The 10,481-nt window shown below is 48.5% G+C and overlaps 1 long non-coding RNA gene across 1 annotated transcript; it reads left to right on the top strand.

Annotated features, from left to right (window-relative positions):
• The first annotated feature begins 242 nt into the window (after positions 1-242).
• LOC133373786 (uncharacterized) lies at positions 243-10,225 on the top strand. The gene is made up of 3 exons (XR_009759751.1): positions 243-352; positions 1,172-1,353; positions 9,944-10,225. It is a non-coding gene; the product is annotated as an uncharacterized LOC133373786 (long non-coding RNA).
• Positions 10,226-10,481: the final 256 nt, after the last annotated feature.

The raw sequence follows: 10,481 nt of genomic DNA, 5'->3' as shown, positions 1-10,481 counted from the left end.
ACGTGCTCACCGTTGAAGCTGATCTAGAAAGGAAGGAATGAAGGAAGGCTGTTTACTAAATCTCGTAGAAGGGGGTGGGATTTGGGCTGTGCCAGAGCATTTTTCTCTCCAGTTTCATTTCTTGGGAGAAATCTGTTGGGCGCCGCAGAGGGGAGGTGGGCAGGCCAGAGGCAAAAGTGGGTGTGGCCACATGTGGGTGGAGCCAGCGTTTCTCTCTCTCTTTTTCTCTCTCTTTCTAGCACTCTCGGGTACTCTCACCCAGTTTCTCTCCTGTCTCTTTCTATCACCCCTTTCTCCCTGCTTTTCCGCCTCCTCAGCACCTGCACAAAATTAGACCAAGGGCCACATGAAGGTAGGCCACAAGGGGCCATGGGGCTTCAGGTTGCCCATTTCTGTTGGAATGATTGAGAGTAGTTAGGCCACCCTGTGCAAAACTAACAACACCCATTCCTGAAGAGAAGCTGAACAGACTGGTCTGGACTGGGCCAAGGTGTGCATATACAAAGGTCCTGTGCAGACAAGGCCCACCGACCTCCTCTTGCTACCCCAGCACCAGTCAGGGCAGGACGGGGGGGGGGGGAGGTCTTGCCAAGTGGCCTTTTCAAGTTTGCCATGAGCCCAGTTGGGTGGCTATAATTCCCTTCTGCACAAAAAAGGGTTGGGATGACTTTAGGAATAGTAGTAGTAGGTGGGAGTTCTCGAGCTTTACAGAGGACCACGCAATAACCTCAGTGGGGAACAAAGATGCCTTTGTGCAGCTGTGTTGATAGCCAGCTCTGTTGCCGCCACCAGGATCTTCTGAGCATGCCATGGGGTGGGATGGATATGATTTATGACCACTGGACAGCCCCTCTTAGCTCCCCTGTATGGACCCTTCAAGGTACTGATGGACCCTTCAGGATACAGTGGATAGGAAACAGCCAGTCTGAGGCAGTGACTAGAGCGGTGGAGTCTGAATGAGGAGGAAGCCCAGAGCTGATTGGGTGGCCTTGGATACATCACACTTGCTCCGCCTAGCCCACCTTACTGGGTTGTTGTGGTGACCTTTTTCTTGCGCTTTGAGAAATTGTTAAAAACTTGTCTGCCGTCTCTTGCTTTTCTAGCTATTTTGACATCTATTTCTCCCTATTCTTAGGTTAGTTATTGTGGTCTTTAACTTTCTTTCTTTCAGAAGGACTGCAGGCCTGTGGCAGAGCATCTGCTTTGCATGCAGAAGATCCCAGACTCAGCCCTTGGGATCTCCAGAGGGAACTGGGAATGTCCTCTGCCTCAAATCCTGGAAGTGCAGCTGCACCACGCCCATCCCTCAAGACAATGAACTAGATGGACCAACAGTCTCTGACTCAGGACAAGGTGACTTCCTCTGTTCCTATATTTATTTATTTATGTATTTCTCCCCCAGCCTGTGCTAAGGTTCCCCTTTCCTGCCTGGCCTCGCCCTGGCACACATTCAGGCATCGAGGGCCTTTTGCTCTTGCATGGTGGCTGCAGTTTTTTGGCTGGCTGCCCTGGGCGGCTTCTGTGGGGCCTGCTTGGAGGCCGAATTCTGGATTCTGGGGGTGGGTTTTAATTGTTGCATGCTGTTTTGGACTGAGCAGCATGTGGGAAGGCTCAGACACACTGCCTTTATGGTGTAGAGAAAGAGGCGTTTTTCTCCCTCTCTCAGAATGCTAGAACCCGACGCCTGAATTTGAATGCACATGGAATTTGCTCCCACACAATGCAGTGATGGCCATTTAACTTGGATGACTTTAAATGAAGATTTAATACATGGATGTGGCTATCCATGACTGCTAGGCATGATGGCCGTGCTCTGCCCCAACTGTTGGAGGCAATATACTTCTGAATACCAGTTGCTGGAAACTGCAGAAAGGGAGAGTGCTCTTGCACTAACATCCTGCTTGTGGGCTTCCCATTGGAGTATCTGCTTGGCCTTTCTGAGGACAGGATGCTGGCTTAGATGGGCCTTTAGCCTGATGCAGCAGGCAGTGCGGTGTAGTGGTTATGAGAGGAGACCTGAGTTCAAATCCCTACTTGGCCATGAAGTATGCTAGATGACCTTGGGCCAATCATTATCCCTTAGCCTAAACAACCTCATAGGGTTGTTTCTAAAATAAAGTAGAGGGGAGGAGCCATGCTTTGCCTCTGCCTAACAGTAAGGCTGGCTCCTTTTGTTTTTATATGTTTTGTTTATTTACCATAATTTATATACCGCTTAATCACCAAAAATCTCTAAGCAGTTTACATAAAGCAGTATGTAAAACAACAGGTTTGTGATTATTAAGTAGCACCAAAGTCACATCCCTGTAGTGTGATAGGAATCTATCACGGGCACATGGCATCAAAAAAGAGGCAATGCATGACCAAAGAGAGGGCACCAATTGGCACAAAATTTGCAAATGCTAATTTATATGTATAGATGCAAACTTAGAACTAATGATCATAATCTAAATAGAAATAAAACACATGTCACCATAGGAAGGGAGAGAGAGACTCTGTTGCCATCAGGGGAGGCCGCTTCCACCTGCCTTGCCCCACCCTCCAGCCTTCAAAGGCAGCTTCTTTAGGAGGACTTTCTGATCTTTGGGTTGGGCTGTGTGGGTTGGGGGATAGCTTCTACTTTGTTGTTCATTTTTATTCCTTGTTTTTTGATGTTTATGTACTTTTATGTTTGATGTTTATATACCTTTATTTTGTACGTCGCTCAGAGTGGCTGGGTTTCCAGCCAGATGGGTGACTAATAAATCAAATCAAATTAAATAAATAAATAAATAGTGGGTGGGTGGGGGAACGGTGACCAGGTGACCTGCATGCGCCTGCTTAGTCTGCTGTCAAGGTGCTGTTTGGGGTTTTTAAAGTTTTATTTAAGTGCAACATACAGATAAGATGACAAAAGAAAACCATAAACGAAAGAACCCCTGTTCAGGTGCTAACAGTTGATGGGGCAGTTTCAAAGCCCCGGTTGGCCTTCTTTAGGGTTCTTCATCTTTATAGGAAACTTGGGCAGGACCACCCTTGAAACAGATCAGGGATGGGGAACCTGTGGCCCTCCAGATGTTGCTGGACTACAACTCCCATCATCCCTAACCATCAGCCATGCTGGCTGGGACTGTAGGGGTTGGTCCAAGCATGTTCGGAAGCAGAGCTTGGAAAGGTTACTTTTTTTTAACTACAACTCCCATCAGCCCAGTCCAGTGGCCATGCTGGCTGGGGCTGATGGGAGTTGTTTAAACAAAGTAACTTTTCCAAGCTCTGTTCAAAAGGCCACACATTCCCCACTGCTGAAACAGAACGATTTTAAATAGAGGACTTTCTTCTGTAAAAGAGGGCACATATGACCACTGTGTCAACACACTTGGCTGGGAAATAGCTCTGCAGCCCCTTTGACGTCTGAATGGTCACTGCCGTGGGGCCTTCCTTCAACCCCAAACACTTGGGGGCTTCTTTGGGGGTAGGAATGGTGGAAAGAGAGAGGAAAGTAATGGCCAACAAGAATGCAGTTGGTTTCCATGTGAGGCTATTACCCTCCTTCGACAGGTGAGAGTTATAGGCAAGCACTTTATTCAGGCCTCTTATTCTGCTGGACCAGCCTCCGCCAACCCTGGTTCCTTCTTGATGTTTTGGACTAAAACTCCCATCAGCCTGCTGTTGGGAGTTGTAGTCCAAAACATCTGAAGGGCATCAGGTTGGCAGGGGTTGATGGCCTTGCCAAAGGACCAGAGAGGGAGAGGAACATCTGCCCTCTTCCAGGCCTGCTAAAAAAAAGCAAGGTCTAGCTTGCTGCTTTTGCAAGCCCATTTCTGCTGACCTTGCCCTCCACGTCTCAGTTGGGGTTGCCCCCCCACACCAAGGGAAACTCTGGCTAGGCCCACAGGATGCCCCTTGGGAAACCAAACTGCCTGCCTTTGTAAAGGTTTCACAACAGAGGAGGGAGGAAGCCGCAAATTGCCAGCTGTGTGGTTATTTAGTAAAAGAGCAAGGCACTTGGTGGCAACATTTTCTCAAGGGCTCGATGAGTAAGAGGCATAAGATTGGTGCCACACCAGAGATAACAACCATCACCACAAAAATGAGATGCTGGCCAGGGGGCAGGGGACACCCTTAAAGATGAATAGTTCACTTCTCAAAAAGAGTTTGGGGAGAGGAGGGGGGAATCGCTGAAGAAAAAAATTAACAGTATCAGCTGACTGGTTCACCTCTATCCGGGACCTCCTCCAGAATGGTGTCTTCTGTAACATGTAACGGATGTAATAATAGTGCATTAGTGGTGGATTGATACGGGATTGTCCACATGTCTTTCTGCTTTATTAGTTGATCTGATATGGTTCCCCAAAGTGGTTGCGTTAGTGTCATCTGGAGGGGCACTCTTAAGAAACAACAAAAGTGGGGCAGAAAAAACAACTCCTCCCTGGAGCATTTGCGGTATAAAAAGGCACAGGATCTCAGCAGAAAGTTATGGGACATGCACTGATTGGAAACTAAGCAGTACATCTGCCCTGAAACTTTTGCAGGCGCACACAGTATAGAAAGCAGGATTGCGTATGACCACTGCGAGCACCAGTCGTCATGCATGTGCAATCAAAAGGATGTCTGTAGGGGCCCTAACCTTTGTTGACATGCAGTGATGGCTCAGCTTCCCGTGGTTCTTGGATGAAGGACACGCACGTCCTGGAGCACTGTGGAAAATGGACCTTGTTCCTTGCAAGAACGAAGGGCTGAGCGGGGCTGGGAGTGAGAAACGGGAGCTCCAGCACAGGGGGTGGCTGGGAAGAGACGTGCAGGGCAAGCAAGCAAAGGAGCAAGGCATGGCTTGGGCCAGGTTTTATTTATTTATTTGTTTATGATATTTACATCCCCTCCTCTTTCCTCCAAGGACCTCAAGTGTTGTGAAGGGTCAGCAAATTGTTAAATTACAGTAATACCTGAGTTAATGAATCCTTCAGGAATGAAGCTCCTTTTAACAAAGGCTTTTTAAAAGGTGAAACTGACCAGTTTGTTTTGCTGGGAGGAAGGGCGGGATATAAATCAAATAATAAAGGAGGAACAAGGAGGTAGAAATATAATAAATGATTACATAATAATATTTATTAAACTTATTTGTCACTTTACGCAAGTGTCTCAAAGCAGCTGACAAATGATAGCAGAATGCACAATAATACAATATATGAAAATCAAAATAATTAAAAGCGAAACTTATTGTGAGGCATTCCAAACCGTAAAAACAATCCCCTCATCCACTTTGCCCACATCAGTCTCAGGTAAGACTGCAACCTTAAGCTGATTAAGCAAAGGCACCCTCCACTCAAATGGCAACACACATCAAAAAGTTCATTAATGAAAATATATTATTTTGCCAATGCCGACCTGAAGGTTTCAGTGCCGGCAGGTAACCAAGCTTATGGTCAATAGTTTTGTTGTCTCTCATTAACATCATCAGGTAGCCAAATCCAGTTGGCTGCAACAGTGTCATTACTCTTTTTAGCTGGTAGAATTATATGCTTTTTCAAGTGGTGCCAAAGCAGCAGGCAATAAGGACTGTAAAAGAAGCACATTGGCACAAAAACGGTAACATTTCCTCTCTTCTCCCCCAGCCTTTCTGGGCTAAAGTCTGAACCTAATTCGATAAGCTCCCTGTTGGGGAAAGGCAATAGCTCAGTGGGTAGAGCACTGCAAAAAGCATGTCCAGGTTGAGTCCCTAGTTATCTCCACTTAAAACAGCTGTGGAGAACCTTTGCCCCTCCAGATGTTGTTGACCTACAAGTCCCATCACCCTTTGCCATTGCTATGATTGCTGGGGCTGATGGGAGTTGCAGTTCAGCAACATCTGGAGGGGCAAAAGTTCCTGACCCGAGTTTGATCAAGCAGCAGGTGACAAGAAAGAGAACAGGTAGGGCGGAAAGACTCCCTCCTGAAACCCCGGAGAGCAGCTGCCAGTCGGATGGATGAATGGTCTGACCTGGGTCAAGGCAGTTTCCCACGTTCTTGATTAAATCAGCCCTTTCTTCAGAGAGGGCTCTTTCATCCATGCTCTGCTTGCAGGCTTCCCACAGGCCTCTGGCCGGCCACTGCGAGAACTAGATGGGGCCCATTTCGCCTGACCCAGCCGGGCTGTTCTTATGTTCTTCACCTTGAGGACTGGAACTTTACTTTATTGTCAGGGGAATGGCTCCGTATCTCAATGGCGGAGCACCTGCTTTGCATGCAACTCTTCCAAGATTCAGTTCCTAGCATTCTCAGGTAGGACTGGGAAAGACTCCTGCCTGAAACCCTGAGCTAGATAGGGCAGTGCTTTGACTCGGTATAAGTCAGCTTCCTGTGCCCCTAATCTGCAGGAAGTTCATCCAAGCAGTGCTGACCCCACTAATGTAGGAATCTGCCTTATACTAAATCAGACCACGGGTCCATTTAGACCAGTATTGTGTGCTCTTACTGGCAGTAATTCTCCACTGTTGCAGACAGGGTTCTCTCCCAGCCTTACTTGGAGATCCCAGGGATTGAACCTGCCGCCTTCTGACTGCAAAGCTACAGCCCTTCCCTGTAGAAGCCCCTACAGTTAGGAGGGCTGCCAGCCTGGTGCCCAAGCAAGTGTCAGAAGGAAGGAGGGCGTATCAGTCTTCCTGCTCTCTGAAGCGTCTGTCCTGGAGCACGTTCTCTCCAAAGGGAGCCAATGGGAGTGGGGCCCTGAGCTGCAGCCAGGCTCCACGGGGCCTGCTGAAGCCCAGCGTGGCTCTGATTGCCCGTCTCCTGCTCACACCGGAGATGGCTACGTTGTACCCTCTGCAGCTCATCCCATTCTGTGGCAGATGGACTGCACTTTGAGAGCCAAGGGATGGATTTTTGTAACTTAGTCCGAAGGGAAGAGCCACTTGGCAGCGTTTCTCTCTCTCTCACACACACACACAGACACGCACCCCCAGATATTTGCTATGAATAAAGCTCTTGCACAATTGCTATGAGCAAAGCTCTTGTTGGAAAAGAAAATATTTTAAAGCTTTTTTAAAAAAAATATGTTTCTAAAGATGTTTTGTTTTAATATGTCTTTAAGGATATTTTGTTGTAATATATTTTAAAGTCTGTTTTTGTGATGTTTTAGAGTGTTTCTAGTGCTTTTGTTTGCTGCCCTGGGCTCCTACTGGGGGGAAGGGTGGGATATCAACCTCATAAATAAATAAATAAATAAATAAATAAATTCAGTATCCTGCCATGAACAGCAGATTTCAGGCTTGTAAAACTGAATTGCAGTCTGACCCCTTGGAGCTGACCCCTGCTCAGCTTGGCTTGGCTTTCTTTGCCTCTGGGAGAGGGCAAAGTTCTTACAAAGAGTCTTGCTTTGATGCAGCATCTGGAGTTCTGCAAAGCTGGGATTAATGAGCTTGCAGAGGCGTTCTGCTTTTAACCTGGCAAAGTCAACTCACACAAACCTTTCCTTACGTCCACTGCTAATGGACTGTTTTCATAAACTGTGCCGTACAAAGATAAATAAAATGTGTCACTGCAGGTGGCATCTGGTCAGACCAAAAGCAAACGTGTAAGAGGCGATCAAGGATCTAAACCTTTTATTAGAAACTAACCTCTTTTCCTTGTGTTCATCCAACACAACTGTGACAATTTCCCAGGATTCTGCACATATGCTACGTTCTGGGGGACAGGAATGACAAACAAGTTGGCACACTCGTTCTGGAGCACTGCTGTGAGGATAGGCCTGTCTTGGCTCCTCTGGGTCAGCTCTGTGGCTGCGCTCTCTCTTAAAGCTATTTCCCCATGGTGAAGGGCCGCTTAGTGGCAGAGCATCCGCCTTGCATGCGCAAGATCCCAGGTTCAGTTCCCGCCATCTCCAAATAGGGCTGGACGAGAGAACCCAGCCTGGAATCCTGGAGAGCTGCTGCCAGTCAGTGTAGACAGCACTGGGCTAGATGGTCCAATGGTCTGATTCAGCATAAGGCAACTTCCTTAGAGCAACTTTGCACAGAATCAGGTGGCCTTTGTGGATGCTGCCTGCGCAGCCTCTGCCTGCAGTAGTGCTGGTCATCCCCCCATGCTTCTGACTCCTGCTGGCAGCATAATATCCTGGGACTTCCTTGCAGGGGAGACCAGGGGAATGCAAACAGAGTGTGCGCCTTTAGCGGGGGTGGGGGCCTGAATTGATTTCTGATGTTTTCTTTCTGCAGAAGGATTTCTCTGCCCTTCCTTCCCAGGGAAAGAAAGCTGAGCCTAACTGCCGACAGCCCACAGGGTCTGACCAGCAACAAAGGAATTGGAGGCTGGCAGGGAATGGAGCTTTATATTGCAAGCAATCTCAGATGCATATGTTGTTTCAGAGAGAGAGAGGAGAGACAGGTTTGCTGAGGGATGTATGACTGACCCCAAATTAGCCAAGAGAAACAAGGATGGTGGCTTTTATGCCAAGTGCCTTCCGCCCACAGAGGTCCCTGGCCTACATCGTGGCCAGACTAGAAGGTCACAGGAAGGGGGAGCAGCGGCTTCAAGTGTTCTCTTGTTGTCTCTGGAACACACTGGCATCTGCAGAGGTTGTGGGTCACCACTTCCTGGGCCAAAGCAGGCCATGATCTAAACGCTGTCTGCTCACTGCAGACTCTGGTGTGTCTGGCCTGGTCAGCAAAGGACAACGTACAAAGCTGGTTTAGACAGACAGAGTCAGACCCTTCGTCCATTTGCTCAGTGATTATCTACACTGAGTGGCAGCAGCTCTCGAGGATTTCAGGGTTCTTTCCCAGCCCTACTTAGAGATGGTGGGGCTCAAACCTGGGACCTTCAGGATGCAAGGCAGGAGCTCTGTCACTGAGCTATGGTCCTTCCCCACTAGAGGAAGCTGCCTTTAACCAAGTCAGACTCCTGGCCCATCTAGCTCAGTATTAACACTGACTGGCAGCTCAATCTGAGACTCCAGGGACTGAATCCGGGACCTTGTGCATGCAAAGATGCTCTACCACTGAGCAAGAGCCCTTTCTCTGAAAACAAACTAAGGTTCCAATCCTCAGGGTTCTGATTTCAATAAAAACACAGGGAGCTACTTTATACCAACCAAGTCAGACAATTGGGGTCCATCAGTTCATCAGCAGCTCTTCATTCTGAGCCCTACCTGGACATGCTGCCATTGCATTGAACCTGGGACCTTCTGCATGCAAAGCAGATGCTCTGCCACTGAGCTCCGCTCCCCCCCCCCCCAGCCGTGCCTGGACTGTAAGAGGAGGGCAGCTGGCCTCCCTCCCTTTGCATGATCCCCCTTGCCTTCTCCTCTCCTGCACCCTCCTGTTTTGCTGCTGTGGTGAGGCCCCATCCAGCAGCTGGGCATTGTGACTGGCACATAGGAGGTGCAGCAGCCACATTCTTTAGAATCCAGGCACTTTCTGTAGGGCGGAGGACGCGCCTGACAGGCGCTTGTGCTGTGAGAAGGGGCCGATTGTGCAGTACACAAAGGGTTCCCCTCCCCACCGAGGCACCCTCTGGCTCCCTTGGTAGCCAAGACAACAAAAGGGCCGCTTTGGGAAGTGGTGCCCAGGCAGACGCCAACCTCTTTCCCCTCATTTTTTTTTTTTTTTTTGGTGGGGGGTGAGATCTAAGAGGTCTTCTCCTTGGAAGGAATGAGCTCATCCCAAGCGAGATACACTTGCTCATTCTTCAGGCAGGCACTGCAGCTGGACAAACCACTGCGTCTCTGGAGAAACTGCTGCCGCTACACACACGCAAAGAGTGGAATCCAAATGCCGCAAAGCCCAGCTGAGCTCACATGCACATGGGAAACTGCCTTGTATTGAGTCAAATCAATGGTCCTCCTAGATCAGTATTGTCCACGGCAGGGGTTCCCAAATTTTTTTTCTCCATGGACCGCTTCTTGAGGGTCTTTGCAGACCGCTTAATTATTTTGCTGCCTCTCGCATGTGCCGTGCTGGAAGCTGTATGATCTTTAATTTTACCTTTTCAGACATGCCATGGACCCCTGACCTATGTTGCCTGGCAGTGCCTCTCCCGGGTTTCAGACTGGGTGTGTTTCTCACCTGTACCTGGAGATGCCATTGGGGACTGAGCCTGGGACCTACAAAACAGGTGCTCTGCCACTGATCTATGTCCCTTCCCTGAGTTAGAACAGACTGTGATGGTCCACAAACTCCCCAGTGGCGTGCCTGGTGCTGCGTGTTTGGGAAGAAGTGAACTGCAGGTCCCATTAATTTATTTGTCACGTGCAAGAAATTTTGTTAAATAAATGGTGTGTCTTCATCTTGTTTTAGTCTACTTTTGTTTTGTTTTTAAAAATGTTAATTGCTTATTTTGCATGTGTCTATAATATATTCCTTAGGGCAGCAGTGAGGAACTTCTGGCCTTCTAGCTGTTGATGGACTCCCAACTCCCACCAGCCTCAGCCAGTATGGCCAATGGTGAGGACGATGGGAGTTGTAGTCCAGCAAACATGTGGAAGGCCATAGGTTAGTTAGCCTAAGGTTTTTGCTTAATGAGTGTGTGCT

This window comes from Rhineura floridana, chromosome 20 (genome assembly GCF_030035675.1).
Source record: "Rhineura floridana isolate rRhiFlo1 chromosome 20, rRhiFlo1.hap2, whole genome shotgun sequence".
Lineage (NCBI taxonomy): Eukaryota > Metazoa > Chordata > Lepidosauria > Squamata > Rhineuridae > Rhineura > Rhineura floridana.
Note: the sequence above shows the minus strand (reverse complement) of the source record. Positions and strands in the feature narration are given on the sequence as shown.